The sequence below is a fragment of the Pinus tabuliformis genome, chromosome X, assembly GCF_031772625.1.
Source record: "Pinus tabuliformis cultivar Carrire ecotype Pingquan chromosome X, CPIR1, whole genome shotgun sequence".
Taxonomy (NCBI): Eukaryota; Viridiplantae; Streptophyta; class Pinopsida; order Pinales; family Pinaceae; genus Pinus; species Pinus tabuliformis.
Genome location: NC_142308.1, coordinates 394,946,174 through 394,966,647, shown reverse-complemented (window position 1 = coordinate 394,966,647; position 20,474 = coordinate 394,946,174). Strand labels below are relative to the sequence as shown.

Genomic DNA, 20,474 nt, shown 5'->3' with positions numbered 1-20,474 from the left:
CAAGAAATTTCTTCATCATTTTCCATTACTTCCTTGTAATGCATATCCGCAAGATCTTCATATTCCTATTGTAAGGCTTTCTTGTTTTGCCAAAATTTGGCTATTTTGTCTCTCTTGATCTTCCAGCTGCAATTTCTCGATACACTTGATTACATTGTTTTGTAGTATTGATGATGGGTGTTCAACTTGTAATTTCGATTTTGTTTTCTTCATTTCCTTATTAAAATTTGCATGTTGTCACCTAAATATTGCCATTAATTGTTCTATATCTCTAGCCAACAATTGTTTTTATGCATCACTTAGATATTCGGCTAAAGTAAAAGTTTTGTAACATTTTGTGCAGACGACATTTTGATTTCTAAATGACTCTTGACAATTAGAATATCCCTCTAAACAAAAAGGACATCTTGAAAAGAAACCCATATTTTTTTTCTTCTTCACTTCTTTTAACTTTGTATGGAACCTTCTTTGATTTTTTTTTTGTTAAAAACCCTTCTCATCGTATTTGATAATAATGCTCCTTAAAAATATATGAACCCAAACCTTGGAAATTCCCTTTATTTCTGACCAATAAAAAAAACAAAAACAAAAAACTATATCAATATATGGGTTGGCCATTTGTTTTCCTTTTCTTCTCTTTTTTCTTTGCTTCAATTTTTTTTCCTTTCAATTAAGCTTCTTCTTCCTTTTTAAACTAAAACTCTTCTTTCTTTTTCTAATAAATCAGATACTCCTCCTAATGTTTGCTTAAAGTTTGATACCCAATTAAAATAAAATTTCATTTTAATAAATTTTAAAAGCAATTCTTCTATATATATATATAATTTACCCTTCTTCTAAAGATGTGATGTCATGAAGCTTAAGTTCATCCTGGAGATATGGTTTAAGTCCAGATATGGTTTTTCAAATATTCCAAGTACTCATATAGCTAAAATTTCCCATTCTCTAGTATATCCATCCACATCTTTTTGTTACAGCCTGGTTAGTGTCGTAAAGAATTCTTCTTTGACACCCTGGGATCTTTAAAGAAAGTATCTTTGAACTTCCTCCAACTGATAGTATGTGATGATTTCTTCCACCACATATACCAATTATCTGCGTTGCCTTCAATTTCCATGGATGCATGCTTGATTCTTTCATCGTCATTGTCAATATTGTAGATCTCGAAATTCTCTTCTGCCTTATTTAACCAAGCTACATCGTATTTCTCATTATCATCAAATTTAGACAATTTCAGTTTTGTTATGCATTGATATGTGGCAACCGATGGAGTGAAGAAGGGAAATTGGGTTGAGAGTTGCGTATTTTGAAAAATTGGGTTACTGTTTTGTGAATTTGGAATGGAAGATGTACGTGAAGATTCAAGGATATGATGTGAGTTTGATGGGTTTGATGTATTTGAAGAATCTGGATGTTGAGTCACTTCATTATTTTGATGTTGTAAATATACTGTAATATTCAAATCTTTGAGAGATCAAGGTTAGCAACCCTATTTCTCGAGTGTGATTCTGATAAAACTTATTTGAAAGGGTTGTGTGGTCCCTTCGAAGGTCATCATAATCTTGTTGGAGTTGGTTCTTTATACTTTTTGTTGTATCTTGAAGTTTCTTAATGTCTTTGACATTTCCTTTGACCATATTCTCAAGTTCTATCAATTTTTTACTAAAGTCGCTCATCGACATTGACGACAATGCTCGAGTGTGTGGTGGTGTATGGCGATCTAGTGAAACTCAACTAATTAACTTGAACTAATTTTTTAATAATTATTTATTGTAAATATCTATTAAATATATATAATTAATAACTAAATAATAATAGCTAATTAATTAATTAATGATATTATATTATTAATTATATAATAATTAATAAATAAATATAATTATTAACTAATTAAAGATATATTTTTGTTATACGAAACTGAATGAATTATGAATCGTATGCAACCACGAATAGTACCAAAACAGAGACCAAGTTAGTGGCATGTGACACGATGAAAGAGGTTGTGGTTCCATGATATTGGTTTTGCAACGGTTCGAGACACAGAGCAAATGATGCAAGGTCACAACGTGCAATGGGGACGATCGAGGAAATAGGACAGCGGAACGGGGCAATTGCGATAACAATAATGACGGCTAGGGCAGACACTGGAGTGATAGGACGAAAACTATGGGATTTGTTGTGGCAGCGAGATAGGTAGCAGGCAACGCAGTACCGAGTACCTAGGGACTGTGGACAAGGAAGAGCAACAAAACACAACGGATGTAATGAGAATGGTGAATTCTGAATATGAATGAGAACAACGTTGATATAGCAAGCGCAACGGGTAGCAGACGGGAGCGTAGAGGTCAGTAGCAAACGGAATGTGATTGCAGGTCGAGGAACATTAGCTTTGATACCAGATGAAGCACAACTGGATTAACTCTATAATGGACAGATGTTTATATATATATATATATATATATATATATATATATTAGAAACTAAATAATGATTACAATGGTGGGAGTGCTCTGCCTTAAATATAGCCTTGGTGGCTTCAAATGGGGGGCATGATCTTTTTATCGTGCCTCTTCCTAAATTAAACATTATTACATATTAATTTTACACATTGTGAAAATTATGCTGCAGTGATTGATTTATCTCTCCTACTTATTTACAATAATAAATTATCTACCAATGCTTCAGTAAATATCAAAATAAATTTAGCTGCAGACTTCACAAATTATGAGAAAAGCAAGAGAAACACCAGCACATGAAGACAAAAGTCCCCGGAAAAACCCAATGCTGGAAAACCGGCGCAGCAGATCTGAGGGTTTCTATTATTAGCAGTAAATTTCTGAATACAAACTGGATGCCCCAGAGAAATGGCAATCCACTCAGAGAAGATAAATGATAGAAAGATAGTGAGAATTTTCTCACACTAAATCTGGATATTTTGCACTGGCCCCAGCTTCTGGATGACCCACTGTGTAGTCTTTGCGTGAGCCTACGCAGTCGCTGTGTGGCTTCTGTGTGGAGACTCCCTCTGACTGCGTCACCCTTGTGCTACTGCGTCTATCGCTGAGAAATCGAGATTTCTTCTGTCAATCACCCACAATGATTCCTGACACTAATCTCTCTTATTCCCCCAACAGTTCTGCGTCAATTTCCTCTAGCTACCACATTGCCCCTCCTTGGCACTGCGTTGCCTCTCTGATCCTTCACTGTCTTCTCCGAAGTATATTCACTGGAACAGAAAATCACTTCCTTCCAATACTGCCTTTGATCCTCACTGCTTGATCACTGGTTCGAATTCCATAGTCAACCCTACCCTAGGAATATCGAAATGATTGATCAACTCTCTGTGTATTTTGGAATGAACCCTAAGCCTCCTCCTTATACTTTTCTCGTTGAGACTTCAACGGTCAAGATTAAGTCTCTAATCAATGGCTAAGATTAAAACCTGACTTGATCTGCTTTCTAGAACACTCTCACCCATATTTTAATTAATACCCATTAATACTTTAATATTCCTAAGTTTAGACTTAGGAACCCCATTAAAAATATTAATTATTTTAATAAAATACAATCTAGGTGGAATTTGACCAAACGGTTTCTCCATGGGGAACTTTGCATAGGTTGTTGCATAACCAACTCCTTTATTTTATTATTGTTGACCCTTCCCATGGAGTTGGTTACATGACAGAATTATTGTATTGTTTTCCTAACATATTTTATTGTTTTTTTCTTGAATAACAAAGTGGATCTCAACAAATCATTGCTATCTTTAGTAATAAAGTTGTTAACAAAAAAAATATTCCTTGGAGAGAATAGTGGATCAAGGAAAATGAAAACTATTTTATTGTAGAGAGGATTTGATTTGAAACCTACACAAGTGTTTACTCTCCCTCAACCCATAAAATCCTAAACTCCACCTCAGCCCGTCATCCACTCCCCACGATGGACAACATGACCAAGCTTCCTTATACCCTCACCTTCGAGTCCAAGCAAACAAGCTTCCTCAAGCCCTCTCATCGCTAGTACAACTCGATTCCTCATGCCCCCACAACAAAATGAAATAAGTTTGCAACTTCACATGCTACCTTCAAATTGTAGCAACCCTAGGTTATGTTCACGTCCCGTCCATTCGTATCTCCATCAAAGTTTGAATCTGAGTCCTCTCACTCCAGCTCACAACTTTGTGTCCCCGACCAAAAATGACAGAAGCACACAGCTCCTCTTGCCCTAGTGCTCCAACTCCATAAATCCTCACCTGGTTCAATGTCCATCCCTCCTCCTTCCACCCCTACTCCTCCCACTCCTCTCAACATCAACCCCCTCATTATTTCTTCTCCCTCTCTCCTCCTAGAACCCCCTTCCATCTCACCCATTTCTTTCACACCATCATCTCCCCTACCCATGAACGCACACATTCCCTCCTATTTTGAACCAACAAGCACACAACTCATTCCAATGGTGTCGAAGATAGAAGCAAAGGGAATTCATGGTTGGCCAACAAATTTTGCAACAAATGCAAGGACAAGTTTACAAAATGTAGGGGAGAGGCATCAATGATTCATCCCACAATTATCCTCTCTACGGGTCCTGCTATATTAACTGCCTAGTTTTGCAAGTTTATAAAACATTTTAAGCAACCACAAGGACAAGTTTACAAAATGTAGGGGAGAGGCATCAATGATTCATCCCACAATCACCCTCTCTACAGGTCCTGCTATACTAACTGCCTAGTTTTACAAGTTTACAAAACATTTTAAGCAACCACAAGGACAAATGAAAACTTTGTCACCTAGAGTCTCAAAGTAAAAACTAGAGAACTTATCTCTTAGGAAAGTGTTTGTCATTCTACAGGGTACGCTGCAGTGATGGATGCCAAAGATTAGGATTGTATTCCTGACGATTTATTTCTGTGTAATGGAAGTACCTCGCTCGCTAAGAGGGAGTGTTGAAAATCGTGTAGCTTGGAAGTACTCCCACAAGTCATGGGTACTTGACCTTGTTAGTTTTTGTAGCATCGGATGTGTTCTAGCCACGAAATTTGGTGGAGAGGCTAGAATACGTGAGAGCTCCAAAACCCAGAAATCGTTTTTGGAAATTCTGACTAGAAGTATTCCAATTAGATTATTAACCAATTTTTAAATATTTTCTAAGTCTAAACTTAGGGAATATGGTTAATTAATCAATATTAATTGAGATAAGGCGTGAATCATCTGGAAACTCACACGGATTGATCCAGAGATGATCCTAGCCATTGATTAAGTTTTAATCTTGACCGTTGGTGCTCCACAGTGGATTATAAAAGGAATTCGATGTGGTGATGGAGATCATCCAGTGCAGATACTTAGTTGCCCAGGCAGTTCGATTTTCTCAGTAGCAGCAGCTCAGCAGAGAAGATAGAGCCAGAGGGTGAGTAGCAGGTGGAAGAGGAGAGCAGTAGCATTCCGAGAGGAAGATTTCCAATTCTCGGAAGAGTTGAAGGAAGGAAGGCCGAAATCTCCAGAGGGCCAGTGTAAGCTCTGCATAGAGGGAAATGCAAGGAGCTCGGTGCAGAGGCTAGGGAATCTATTTCAGAGGCAGAAAATAGCTATGGGGTGAGAGAAAATTCTCACGATATTTTTTGCCAGTGTTTTCTTTTGATTAGATTTCCAGTTGGGCATCTAAATTATTATACTCAGAATTGTTGTTGAATATTAATAATAAAACTCTCATCTGCTACAATGGTTTTCGCAAGTTGGGTTTTCCGGGGACAATTGTCCAAAAATAACTGTCGAAATTATTGTGTGTGTGATATAATTTCTCAGTTTCTAGTATTTTATTTTCTGCAGTATTTTTATGGTGAAAATTGTAGCTGTGATTTTATTCGTTATTTGTCATAGCAAATAAACTGCACAACTAATTTTGGAGTTAGAAGAATAATTTCCAGTAGCTGCAATAGATAAAATTTCACATGGTATCAGAGCATATGTGATCAACCGGGAAGCTCAGTAGCAGAGAGAAAAATTTCGCAGCTTAGAGGGAACAACAGGCCAAAAATTTTCAGAGGCAGCGCAGTCCATTGACTAGCAAGTCGAGTTGCTAGGGCAACAGTTCGATTTTCAGTTGCAGGGAGGCAGGAAAATCGAGTTGCCCAGATTAGTGATTCCAACAGTTAGAGGGAGCAGTTGTAGCTCAGATTTTCACTGAGCAGATTCCTGGTTGGAAGCAGAGGGTTTTGCTGCAAACTGCAGAAGCAGAATCCGCGTCGGGTGGAAAAGAGGAATAGCACACTAAATTTTTTCTAGCATAGCCATGGACAGAAGTAACATTTAGGAGACTTCATATTTGTCTTCCAAATTGGAAGACGAATTTGCTTGCTTAGCAAGATCAGCTTCACAGGGAGTTTGGTATATAGACAGTGCAGCATCAGCTCACATGAAAAGGGTTAGAGAATATTTCTCTAGCTACAAAGAGGAGAAGATGGACTTCCATATTACTATGGGAAACAGAACGAAATGAACTCCAATAGGGAGAGGTTAGCAAGATCAGCTTAATAGGGAGTTTGGTATATAGGCAGTGCAACATCAGCTCACATGAAAAGGGTTAGAGAATATTTCTCTAGCTACAAAGAGGAGAAGATTGACTTCCATATTACTATGGGAAACAGAACGAAATGAACTCCAATAGGGAGAGGTACCATAGATTTTCAAGGGGAGTCAGGAGCAAGCACCAGCGCTACAGATGTATTGCATGTGTTGGGATTGGGTACAAACCTAATTTCAGTATCCCAGTTATAGGATAAGGAGTATGATATTCACTTCGTAGGGAAGAAATTGTATATCAAACACCAAATCTGGAAAAAGTTAAGACAGATTGGAGTCCGAAGTAACAGATTGTACCGGTTACAAATCGATTCCACAATGGCACTGATAGGTAGTGACAGTAGCAGTAGGAAGGAGTTGAATGAGTTATGGCATAGGAGAATGGGACATCTACGCCATGGAGCACTCACGATGCTCAAAGAAACAGTAATAGGGGTTCCAGAACTTGGCACTGAGCACGATGACGTATGCAGAGGATGCATACTTGGGAAGTATGTTAAGGCGGCATTTCCAAGAAGTGACAGCAGAGCTGATAGCGTGTTAGGACTTATATACTCAAATTTTTGCGGCCCGGTGTCCACTAAAGCTCTCAGCAGTGCCAAATATTTCATCACCTTTATTGATGATCATTTCAGGAAAACCTGGATCTACTTCTTGAAGACCAAGGATGAGGTCTTCGATCGTTTCAGAGAGTTTAAATCTCTCATGGAGAATGCGACAGGGAAGAAGATCAATGTACTTTGCTCAGATAATGGTGGAGAATATATTGATAAAGACTTCACAGATTTTTGTGTGAAGGAAGGCATCAAGAGAGAATGGACAGCTCCATATAATCCACAGCAGAATGGTGTAGCAGAGCAAAAAAACGAAACCATTGTTGAAGTTGCGAAGGCTATGTTATATGACTAGGATCTACCCAGATTTTCGTGGGCAGAAGCATGTAACACGGTAGTGTATATTCAGAACATGACTCCTCATGGAGCATTGTGGAAGAAAACGGCAAAAGGAGTCTTCACAGGGAAGAAGCCAGAAGTTAGCCACCTCAGAATTTTTGGCAGTGTTGCTTATTGCCACGTGCCAGATGATAAATGAACCAAATTGGATCAGACTGCAAAGAAAGGGTTCCTCGTTGGGTACAGTGAAACCTCAAAGGTATTCAGAATCTATAATCCTAGCAATAGGAAGATAGTAGTAAGGTGAGACATGAAGTTCATGGAGAACCGATCTTTCAGGAGGTCTCTTGAGATGCCTGCATGTGATCAGAATCAGTCAACGGAAGCCCCTTTGGTCCAGCCACAGGGGCAACTAGTGGGACAGGCAGAAGGACAGTCACAATGGACAAGTATTGTGACCAGCACCAGTATTTCCTCAGGTGCAGGAAATTCAGGGAGTTCTCAGCAGATGGAGCAGTAGAGACAGGATGAGGAGGAGCTTGCAGAACTTCCCACGACCAATGGTCGAGCCAACAGAGAGGTTTGTCAGACATTAAGAGATGTAGAGGAGTTTACTGGAACTCCTAGGACGAGCAAGAGACATCGCAGACAACCTAACAGGTACCAAGCATCGGAAGCTCAGGTTGCAGAACCTTCCAACTTTCAGGAGGCCGCACAGCATCAGGTGTGGATAGATGCCATGGTAGAAGAGTATAGCTCTATCATGACGAATGATGTTTGGGAGGTAATGCCTAGGCCAGGAGACAAATCAGTTGTAGGTTTGAGATGGATCTATAAATCAAATATGCGGCAGACGATAGCGTGGAAAAGTACAAGGCTAGGTTCGTGGCAAACTAGTATGCACAAAAAAAAGGGATAGATTATGAGGGGACCTCCACACCAGTTGCCAGATACACTTCTATCTCGTAAGTTATATCTCTAACAGCTCAGATGGAATGGCAGATTCACCAAATGGATGTCAAGACAGACTTCTTGAACGGGGTGATAGACGAAGAAGTGTACATAGAACAACCAGAGGGCTTTGAGACTCATGAGAGGCGCACACATGTGTGCAAATTGAAGAAGCTCTATACGGACTCAAGTAGGCTCCCAAGGCATGGTACGGTAGAATTGACACCTATTTGCAACAGATGGGGTTCGTCAAGAGTGATGCAGATCCCAACCTTTACTATTTGATGGTAGAGGATAAGCCACTCATTCTAGTTTTGTATGTGGATGATCTCTTTTTTACAGGATCATCAAGGCTCATAGAGGACTGCAAGAGGAACCTGGCGACAAAATTTGACATGAAGGATTTGGGGTTGATGAACTATTTCCTAAGATTCAGGCAGAGGATGGAGGCGACTAGTGTCTATTGTGATAATCAAAGTTGCATAAATCTCTCTGAGAATCTAGTGTTTCATAACAGATCAAAGCACATCGATATTCGGTGTCACTTCATCAGAGATTGTGTACAACGAGGAGCAGTTCAGCTACAGTATGTTCCCACAAATGAGTAGGCTGCAGATATACACACGAAAGCTATAGGTAGAGCTAAGTTCGTCTATTTCAGAGAACAGATGGGTATGGTGGAGAACCTATTTCAATAGCAGGGACAGGTTATTTTGGATTTTTTTCAGTTGCAGCAGCAACACATGAGAGGGAGTTACAGTGCACATGCAGTGTTGGCAACAATATGGCAGCGTCAGCAACAGCACAAATGCAACACATACCAGAGTTGTGCAATGGTTGGTGGGCAACAGCAGCCAAAAATCATCAGCGTGACAACAGATGATGCAGAGACAGGGTGCTGACACAGGATGTGCAGTAGAGCACTATAACACATTCCTCGCTAAGAGGGAGTGTTAGTTTTTGTAGCATCAGATGTGTTCTAGCCACGAAATTTGGTGGAGGCTAGAATACATGAGATCTCCAAAACCCAGAAATCGTTTCTGAAAATTCCGCCTAGAAGTGTCTCAATTAGATTATTAACCGATTTTTAAATATTTTCTAACTCTAAACTTCGGGAATATGGTTAATTAATCAGTATTAATTGAGATAAGGCGTGAATCATCTAGAAACTCACACGGATCGATCCAGAAATGATCCTAGCCATTGATTAAGTTTTAATCTTGCCCATTGGTGCTCCAACAATGGATTATAAAAGGAAGTCGATGTGGTGATGGAGATCATCCAATGCAGATACTCAGTTGCCTAGGCAGTTTGATTTTCTTAGTAGCAGCAACTCAGCATAGAAGATAGAGCCAGAGGGTGAGTAGCAAGTGGAAGAGGAGAGCAGTAGCATTCCGAGAGGAAAATTTCTGGTTCTCAAAAGAGTCAAAGGAAGGAAGACCAAAATCTCCAGAGGGCCAGCGTAAGCTTTGTGCAGAGGGTGACGCAGGGAGCTCGGTGCAAAGGATGGGGAAGCTATTTCGAAGGCAGAAAATAGTTGTGGGGTGAGAGAAAATTCTCATGATACCTTTTGCTAGTATTTTCCTCTGATTAGATTGCCAGTTGGACATCTAAATTATTGTACTCAAAATTGTTGTTGAATATTAATAATAAAACCCTCATCTGTTGTACCAATTTTCCCAAGTTGGGTCTTTCCAGGGACGATTGTCCAAAAATAATTGTGTTCAAATTATTGAGTGCGCTAGAATTTCTTAGTTTCCAGTATTTTATTTTCCACAGTATTTTTATGGTGAAAATTGCAACTATGATTTTATTCGTTATTTGACGTAGCAAATAAATTGCATAATTAATCTTTGAGTTAGAAGAATAATTTCCAGTAGCTGCAATAGATAAAATTTCACAGACATGTGACAAATTGACCCACTTTGAGGAAAAAGTACCCAAGCCAGTGGGTTTTGAACCCAAAGTTGTGGGCTTAGAACCCAAAGAAATCAATTGTTTATTCTAATTGTTGTGGAGGACACCTTTGATGGACAGAAGGGGGTCCTAAGGCAACATTAGAGAGCCTATAAATATGTGAGACCATGAGACGTCATCCACACAAATGCAAGTCTCATCAAGTGAGAAAGATTAGCCATCTAAGGAAGCCGCAGAACCTCCAAGAGAAGTCTGAATTGATCTGTCAAGGAAGACGTTGAGAAGAAGTTTGTTTGCATTACATGGAAGGTTTGTTTGGTTATTTGGAGGAACACAAGTCCAACGAGGAGGTTAAGGTATGTTTCACAACTAAGAGGAGGGTTGAAGCCCTAGTTTCAACGCCAAAAGGCCTCAAATAATTGCCCAAACTGGCTGAGGATCAATAGGAGAGGTCCAAAGTAGATCAGTGAGGTCGCGGGAGAGTGGAGACTAGGCCCCCACCTCAAGCTATTCCCAACCTAGGGTCTCTAAATGAAGGTCTCAATGGGGGAGGCAGCAGGGTTTGAGTATCTCAATAGGTTGTTAGAATAGCAACAGATCTTTCTAGTCATCTCCAAGCATGATCATTGATGTTCTTGGTACATCCCACATTCACTTTATCACTGAGATCCACAAGAATCTAGTCCAGCCACTCATATATTGTACGTTATCACTGGATCTTAGCTTGTTGATAGGAGACCAAATTTTCAGGTGTTGAAGGAGGTTACAAAAGGGTAACCTGTTTTACAAGGAACTCCCTTAAGGATAGGGTTTCTCTAGTGAACTTACACAAGTTGGCTAGGTTCATGTGGATTATACTAAGTGAATTTGCCTCCCTCCCCCAAGACATCTATGTGGCAGTTTCTTACTTCCCCACTCTTTCATCTCGGTTTTCTATTCATATTAAATTGGACTATGACCCATATTGGGACATATTCGCTAGCATTATTCAAGACTCAACAATGGGGGATGTTATTCCACTAGACAACTTCAATGTCATACCTTATCTTGTCAAATTCCTCTACATGATTGCTTAGAAGATATGTTATGCATCCAATAAACAGATCCATCTTCAGTAGGCCCCTAACGATTATTTGATGATGTCGTTGGGCCTCTCACAAGTTATGGTAGGCACCTCCTACATCTTGGTGAGTCCCATCAATTGTTGATACTAAATGACCTTTCCTACTTCTCGAAGAATAGCTTCTTCACTTGTAGACTCACGGGAGAGGTGCGAGAATGGTAGATTAATTGTTGTCTAGTCAGGTTCTCCCCATTGTCTTATATCTTTCTTTCTCTAAGCCCATAGTTCTATACAATTCTGAGGTTTGGGGGCTTGGTTTATTAGTCTGAATGGTCTTCAACAAAGATAATACATATCATCCTCCTTTACCGCATCAACAAATGCAGATAGACAAAATCCTCATAAAATTTGGTGCTCACCCTTCCAACTAGAGATTTTGTTCAATCTCATCTCACTCCTACACTGCCTTTGGAGCTTTGTTGATAACAGCGATGAGACGGAATTGATATCCATACATGGCCTATTGCTTATCAAAGTCCATTGGGTCAGCTAGTTCTTCGATACAATCTAAATGTTGGTATGTAGGGGTCTCAAATCTCTTATAGCATTTATTGGTATTATGATGGGTCGACTCCCTCCATTTTGATATTCTCTATGTGCACCCAATACCACTTGGGTAAACCCTTGGGGTGGGGTATGTCTGAAAATGGCCTTTAATGTTGAGGTCTTCATGGTTATGAAGGATGGACTCACTGTTCGAACCCATTACGCACTTTAGCATTGGATGCATGATCTTTGAATCCCCTTAGGCTAGTTCACAATCAGTTCTCACAAATTGCAGAATGACACTGAAAAATGATCAATCTGACAACATATGCTAGCTATGCCATTTTTGAGAGATTGAGTCAAGGGAGCTCTTCATCTTCCATTGCATAATATACTACAAGATTCGAGGATGGTTCCACTGACTTTTCAGAGTGTCAAACACTTGGCAACTTCTATAGGTACCCTAACTAGAGATGCCTTGCCTTATAATTATGGGAGGCACCCCATCTCCACCTTTTTATCCTCCAACCACATCCACATCCTAGATTAACGCCTGCTCATCAAATTACTTCCTTCTTTATGGTGCTCCCAACTAAGGGAACCAAGCGATAGCTGGATAGAGATGATACAAATCAATGAGGTCATGGGACACTATTTCTACCTTCATGAGAGCACCACGACTTAGATGTCACGGGATCCTATATATTTATTGTAAATGATGAACGTTAAAGGTGCACCGGTAAACATTTTGTTAGTTTTCCTAATTATGTGACTCCAATGTAAATAATTGTGTATTATGTGTGATTGCCATTTGTTATATTAATCCAACTGAATAATAAAACAGTTTAGGGCTCCCGCACCAGGGATAATGGCCCTCATACATCCACTGATACAAGACAACAACAACTAGGGCTTGGTGTTTGTCGTGATGACCACCAATCTACCCTGATTAAGATACTCTAACCATTTGGCTGTCGCATGCTCTCTCAACTCCTCTCGGTCGTACCCTGAACACATTTGCCCAGCCCTTCAGCTCCCGATCTGCAACACCTACCTCCATCAATGAACCATGTCCATCTGGCCACTAAATCTCGGCTCCAATCTGCTCTCCCGCTGACAGTTCATCCTTTAATGCATCAACACATCAAGACTCTTGTCGAGTTGTTCACAACTTCGTTTCTGAACAACTCTCATCTGCCCATTGTTGCTCCTCAACTCCTTTGGGACTTCATCCCACTATAGTCTTCCTACACTACTCCAATGAAGACTAACATAAGGCACAAAGCGTTACCTATCACTGCAAGATTTCCTTCTCCCACAATGAACACAGGCTAGGAGGACTACCCAAATTTTGTTGTAGATGTCCTTCTCCACAAGGCAAGTCTAGGGCTATTAAAACTACCCCTAGTTGATCAGACCTATGAGCTCTCTTTCTGCCATGTCTAACAATCCCTTAGTCCATTGAGAGACTAGTTTCTTTGGGCTTGAAGCAAGCCTCTACAATCCTCCCAAGTTGTTCTTTTAGGCTACTCCAACTCTGCCTCTCCTAGGCCTACACTTGGTCCACTCTCACGCTGCCCTCCAACAGACCACGAGCGTCCAATACATGTTGTAACATCTTCTCACTGGTTAGGGCATCCAACTACTAGGATCACCCTTCCTCTTGGGTGTTAATAGTCTTCCTCAAACTGTCCTCTTCTAAGATACTCCATCCACGTGCAAATCACATCAACTCAATAGGACAAACATACCTTTGTTCTACAACTTTTTGTTGCTCCTCTTGACATGACACATAAGCTATTGTTGATGTAATTTACTCCTTAGGATGTCCACAAATTGTCCAACCTAGACTACCATCCTCTAGCTTCAAATCCAACTTAAATACATCACATACCTTCACATCTTATTGGTGCAATTGTTGTAGCCTCACTTGACTGGTTAGGGCATTAACACAGACTTGCATCAACCCTCCAAAAATGCTCCAACAATTCAGTAGTGGTTGCCGCCTCTCTCCCACATAATTTTGTTCCCTTCAATGCTCCTTTTAGAGGTTTGTTCCAGAGCTTTAAGGGCTTATGGCCCTCTCAATTTCCACCTACAGCTCTCGGCCAGGTCTGGAATGAGGGACAGGGTCTGTGGCCTAACAAATTAGAGAAAAAGAACCCTCAATCACACACATACTACACCTAGATTGACCTTCTACTCATGCACCCTGATTATCCTCCTATTCAGACTTGATAGAGACACCATATAACCACAAAACAGTCCCCAACAAATTTGTCCTTGTCCTGCTAGAGCTCGAATGCCTTAGATGATGTATCTCTATGGAATGATGCCCCAAACAACTCAGCCTTACTACAGTTCTACTCGACCTCGAAGAACAGTCTTAAACGATGCCAACGCTGCCTCCTTCTCCTTTGTTTTGGAGTCTGCCCTAAACTGTGGCCGAAATAGAGCTCTCCTTACTCTTGAGCGAGTTGCTTATGTTGCCTTGGATGTAATCTAATGCTCCTCACACATCTTCTATTTATACAAATTGTTGTGGTTTCAAGTGGTGTGCTCCAACTTGTCTTGTGACACACAAAATAACCAAGCTGACCTAACTTTTGTGTCACAAAACCCACCAACAAAAAAGAAAATTCATATCTCCATTTCTACAACTCGAATTTCGATGATTTTCATTGCCTTCAGTTGCTCTCGAAGTCCTCTATCATCTTCATCACTCATATGTCAAATTCTCTTCATGGTTTTGGCCCCACAACTTTGGGTACAAAACCCCAAGCTTGGGTTTACAGCCCACAAGTCACCTTTGTATGCCAATTCCTCCACAACCCTCTAGCCTAGGGTTTGGAGTACCTCCCAAGCTACAAATCTCAACACTCCCTCTTAGATAGGGAGGTACTTCCAACACTAGGATGTTCTCCATCAACATCATCACCAGGGACACTAGCCCATCTAGCATCAATCACAACAGCATACTCTGTAGAATGAACCCTGCAATCTCAATAGTGCCTATGCCTCATCTCATCTGAAGCAGAAGACCTCAAACTTCTGTAGGGTTGCTCCCTTTGAAGATAGACTCCCTCTGAGTCTACACGATCTCCACTGGCTCAACCTGTCACTGATCTCGTGTCCTACAATATTAATCAGAGTTGCGGTTGAACATGGAACATCATTACCGCAACCCAATCCTACAAGCACTCATCCTCTTGGATCAAACACCAGACATGCAAATCCCTCTAATCTCGGATACGCAACATCACGATCCGATGAAGAGTCTGCAAATCTGCAGTCCATCACATGAAGCCATCTCAATCATGTTGATCTCGTCCATGCCAAATCAATCCTCGAGTTGTCCCAACCATCCATGACAAAACATAAGTCCACAATCTGCAAACGACCACACAACATACTGCAATGCACCAGGTTCACCACCAATCCACCAGGATTCCCAGCCCATCTCACCATGTAGCATATCGAGACCACATCTCCATGTATTTAGCTAAACCCTCTACTCCATGATCTAGACACCCACAACTCCCTCTAAGTTGCTTCGCAGTGCATGCTCTGATTCACTGGCCCTTCAAAGTAGCTTTGTTACCATGTTGTTTTTCCACGATACTAGTGTCCAGGATAGAATCTTAAATCACTGACGCTACCAAACCAAGTATCACAAAAAGTCTACTTTGCATAGCGGAATAATATACAGCAGTAAATCAACATGTGCACAAATATAGACAACCAAATTATGTACAATAACCCAATCTTCGTTATATTAATCCAACCGAACAATACAATAGTCTAGTGCTCCCATACCAAGGATAATGGCGTAATACAAGACAATAACAACTAGGGCTTGGTGTCTATCTCGTTGACCACCAATCTACCCTGATCAAGATACTCTGACCATCTGGCTGTCGCGCGCTTTATCAGCTCCTCTCAATCGTACCCTGAACACATTTGCCTGGTCCTTTGGCTCCCGATCTGCAGCACCTACCTCTATCAATGCACCAAGTCCATCTGGCCACTGAATCTTGGCTCCGATCTGCTCTCTCGTTGATCGTTTGTCCTTCAATGCATCAACACATTGAGGTGTTGATTTGGGGTAGCATCGGATGTGCTCTAGCCACAAATTTGGTGGAGAGGTTGGGGCACATAAGATCTCCAATACCCAGAAAGGGTTTGGGCAGATTCTAAATAGATCAGAAGATATTAAAATAATTAATATTTTTGATGGAGTCCCTACGTCTAAACTTAGGGAAAATAAAATATTAATGTGTATTAATATGAATCTGTGTTAGAATGGTCCAAAAGACATGGATCAAGCCAGATCTAATCTTAGTCGTTGATTAGGGACTTAATCTCGGCCGTTGAGATATCAACAGGAAAAGTACAAGAAGAGGCTTGAGGGTCACTTGGAGAAGCACACCAGATGATCAGTCATTCTATTCCCTAGAGCAGGGTTTGCTAAGAGAGATAGAATCAGTGATCGAGAGAGCAGTTGAGGGGCATTGAGTACAGAGAAACAGAGAAGGCAGAGATTGTGCCGGGAGAGCAGCGCAACAGCCAAGGAGGCAGAGCCAGCAAGGGCTCACGCAAGGTCACGCAAAGGCAGCCAAGTGCTGCGCTGAGCACCAGAGGGGCTAGCGCAGCTGACGTAGAGGCTCCCAGAGCTGACGCAGGGCCTCCTGGGGCTGATGTAGGCATAGAAAGGCTAACACAGGGCCAACGTGAGACAGAGAAGGGCTAACGCAGTCCATTTTGGGTAGATGCTAGGGTTGCAGAGCAGTTTTGAGCTGAAGAGCTGCCGAAAAGGTTTTCCCGAGGTTTCAACCAGGAGATTTCTCTCAAACTGTGAGGTATCGCTGCTAAGGAAATTCTCTGTTGGGTAGGCCAGTTCGACACCCAGATTGTACTCTGATATTGCTTAATAAGAAAACCCTCAGATAGTTGCACCGTTTTCCCGCATTGGGTTTTTCCGGGACATTGGTCTGAAAATAATGGTGTCATGTGGTGTGTTTGTTCTTGTTTCTTTTAGTTGCTGATCTGTAATATGTTGAGCATGCATTGGTGTTTATTTTCAGCATTTACTTTGTAAATAACTTGTTAAAGAAAAATAACAAGTATGTAGGAATAAATTAGAAAAAGTGCATGAAGGGTTTCTAAACTAAGTAAACTTAGAAACTTCAACACGAGGCTCCTGTCAAGTTGTTCACAACTTCGTTTGTGAACAACTCTCATCTACCAATTGTTGCTCCTCAACTAATTTGGGACTTCAGCCCACTACAGCCTTCCTGTGTTGCTCTAATGAAGACTAACATAGGGCACGGAGGGTTGCCACCTATCACTGCAAGATGTCCTTCTCCCACAATGAACACGGGCTAGGAGGACTGCCCAACTTCTATTGTAGATGTCCTCCAAAAGGCAAGTCTAGAGCTACTCAAACTGCTCCTGGTTGATCAGACCTATGAGCTCTCTTTCTGCCACATCTAACAATCCCTTAGTCCATCAAGAGACTTGTTTCTTTAGACTTGAAGCAAAGCCTCTATAATCCTCCCAAGTTGTTCTTTAGGCTGCTCCAACTCTGCCTCTCCTAGGCCTACACTTTGTCTACTCTCACGTCGCCTTCAAACAGACCACAAGCATCCAATACATGTTGTAGCATCTTCTCACTGGTTAGGGCATCCAACTACTAGGATCACCCTTCCTCTTGGCTGCTAACAGTTTTCCTCAAACTGTCCTCTTCTAGGACACTCCATCCACTTGCAAATCACATCAACTCAAGAGGACAAACATGCCTTTGTTCTGCAACCTTCTGTTGCTCCTCTTGACACGACACATAAGCTATTGTTGATGTAATTTACTCCTTAGGATGTCCACAAACTGTCCAACCTGGACTACCATCCTCTAGCTTCAAATCCAACTTAAATACTTCACATCTGACTAGTGCAACTGTTGTAGCCTCACTTATCTGGTTAGGGCATCAACACAGACTTGCTTCAGCCCTCCAAAAATGCTCCAACAGTTCACTAGTAGCTGCAGCCTCTCTCCCACATAATTTTGTTCCATTCACTGCTCCTTTTAGAGGTTTGTTCCAGACTTTTAAGGGCTTACGGCCCTCTCAATTTCCAACTACATCTCTCGGCCAGGTCTGCAATGAGGGAAAGGGTCTGCGGCTTAACAAATCAAGGAGATCCGAGAAACAACCCTCAAACACACACGTCCTGCACCTAGATTAGTCTTCTTCTCATGCGACCTGCTTTTGCTCCTATTTCGACCTGAAAGAGACACCATATAACCACAAAACAATCCCCAACGAATTCATCCTTGCCCTCCTAGAGCTCAGCTGCCTCAGATGATGTATCTCTATGGAATGATGCCCAAACTTGCCCCGAACAACTTGGGCCTACTGCAGCTCTACTCGGCCTCCAAGAACAATCCTCAAGGATGCCAACGCTGGCTCCTTCTCCTTCATTTTGGAGTCTTCCCTGAACTACAGCATAAACAGAGCTCTCCTTCTCTTGAGCGAGTTGCTTATGTTTCCTTGGATGTAATCTAATGCTCCTCACACATCCTCTATTTATACAAACTGATGTGGCTTCAAGTGGTGTGCTCCATTTTGTCTTGTGACACACAAAATAACTAAGTCGACCTGACGTTTGTGTCACAAAACCCACCAGCAACAAACAAAATTCATATCTCCATTTCTAGAACTCAGATTTTGATGATTTTCGTTGCCTCTGATTGATCTCGAAGTCCTCTATCATCTTCATCACTCGCATGTCAAATACTCTTCATGGTTTTGGCCCCACAACTTTGGGTACAAACCCACAAGCTTGGGTTTCAAGCCCACAAGTCACCTTTGTGTGATAATTCCTCCACAACCCTCTACCCTAGGGTTTGAAGTACCTCCCAAGCTACAATTCTCAACAAATGGCTACATGTTGAAGAAATCTCTTAATGCTAAGAACTTTGGTCCAACAAAGATGTTTGCTTACAAGAAAAATGAATTAGGCCTTAAATATGATACTAATTAGCTATGCTTTGAATTTGAATCCAAAAGTGGAAAGTTTTGGTGTGAAAAAGAAAAGAAAAAACACTAAATTTAAGATTAGGATGAGGCAACAAAAATGTCCATCTTCTAGAGAAAATGATAGGGTGAACTAAGGGTTGTGCAAATAATGCATCTACCATTTCAATTAGTTGGTCAATCCTTTCATTATAATCATTAAGTACCCTTAATGTTTCATCCTTGTCATCTTTTCTGTCTTATTTGCATTAGGGCTTATCATTGTTTCCTGAAACCCTCCATTAGCTCATCAATTCTACCCAAGACCTCATCAACTTTTACCCCAACTCTTTTAGCCATTTTTCAACATTACCCAGGTGGTATCTTAAACCCGTTAAATTCATCTCTACATCAGTGAATATCAGCGTGTGATTCATCATCGCTATAATTGAATTAAAATTTCAATTGGATATAGCAAGAAATATAAATAATAACTGTAAAGTGATGAATGATAATTACAATGAGCCTCATGAAGGGGTAGTTATATGCAATGATGATAATATCGGCGATATATTGCCGAATATCGAAAATATCGCCGCCAAAATATCGCGATATTTTGGCTCCCGAAAATATCGCGATATTTTCAAGATATCGCAAATATCTCAGCAAAATATCATTGGGCGTGTTATGTTGCAGCTAAAAAAGGGGAAAATCATTTTTTTTCTTCATTTTTGTTTCTGAGTGTTTGAGAAGGAGGGGGAAGAGTTTTGTGGTGGTTGTCAAGGAGGGTTTGAGAATCAAATAACGATTATCACCACCAACTAAGATTTTTTTGTGGATCAAAAATTGAAAAACAGTGAGACAAACTTCATCTCTTCCATTAACAGGTATGTTCTTAAAAACCCTTATGTTAATGATTTTTTCATAAATTTAGGGTTCTGCTTGCTTGCCTCTTTGCCTACCAACATTTTGTTCTTTGTTTTTTTCCATTTGCTATGATTTCCATGCCCATGAGTCAATGCAAGGGTTTTCTCCATATTTGGACAGCCAGCTTCATTTTTTTTTTCAACTTTCTTATGCACCCTCTTATTGCCATTTTTCATTCACATTGCAAAATGCAAATAATGTAGTAATTTTTTGCATTGGGGGATTTAATGCCAATTTTTTGTTTGTGCCCTAGGTTTGAATTAGTTCACTACAAATGTCAAATATGCCAAAAGCCTTGGACCCATTTTGGGAGTATGTGGAGGTTGTTGCTGGTGAAAATCAGGCATATATATCATGCAAATTGTGTGGGACCAAGATGTCAGGAGGGGTTACACGATTGAAATACCATCTGGCTAGATTCCTTGCACATGATGCCGATGTAATGCCTTGTATGGTTTCTACCGAGAAGGCTATACAAAAAGCTCTTGAAGCAATTGCTGAACAAGACAGAAAGAAAAAAGCTAGGGAGAGGCCAATGGTCTCAGATAGATAGCTACTAGTTTTATTTATTTTGCAACTTTTGCTACATATAA

General features: G+C 40.7%; 1 protein-coding gene across 4 annotated transcripts in view; it reads right to left on the bottom strand.

Annotated features, from left to right (window-relative positions):
* SPPL3 (SIGNAL PEPTIDE PEPTIDASE-LIKE 3) overlaps window positions 1–20,474 on the bottom strand; it is a 303,499-nt gene that overhangs the window by 183,684 nt on the left and 99,341 nt on the right. The gene's annotated exons all lie outside the window — the stretch shown is intronic.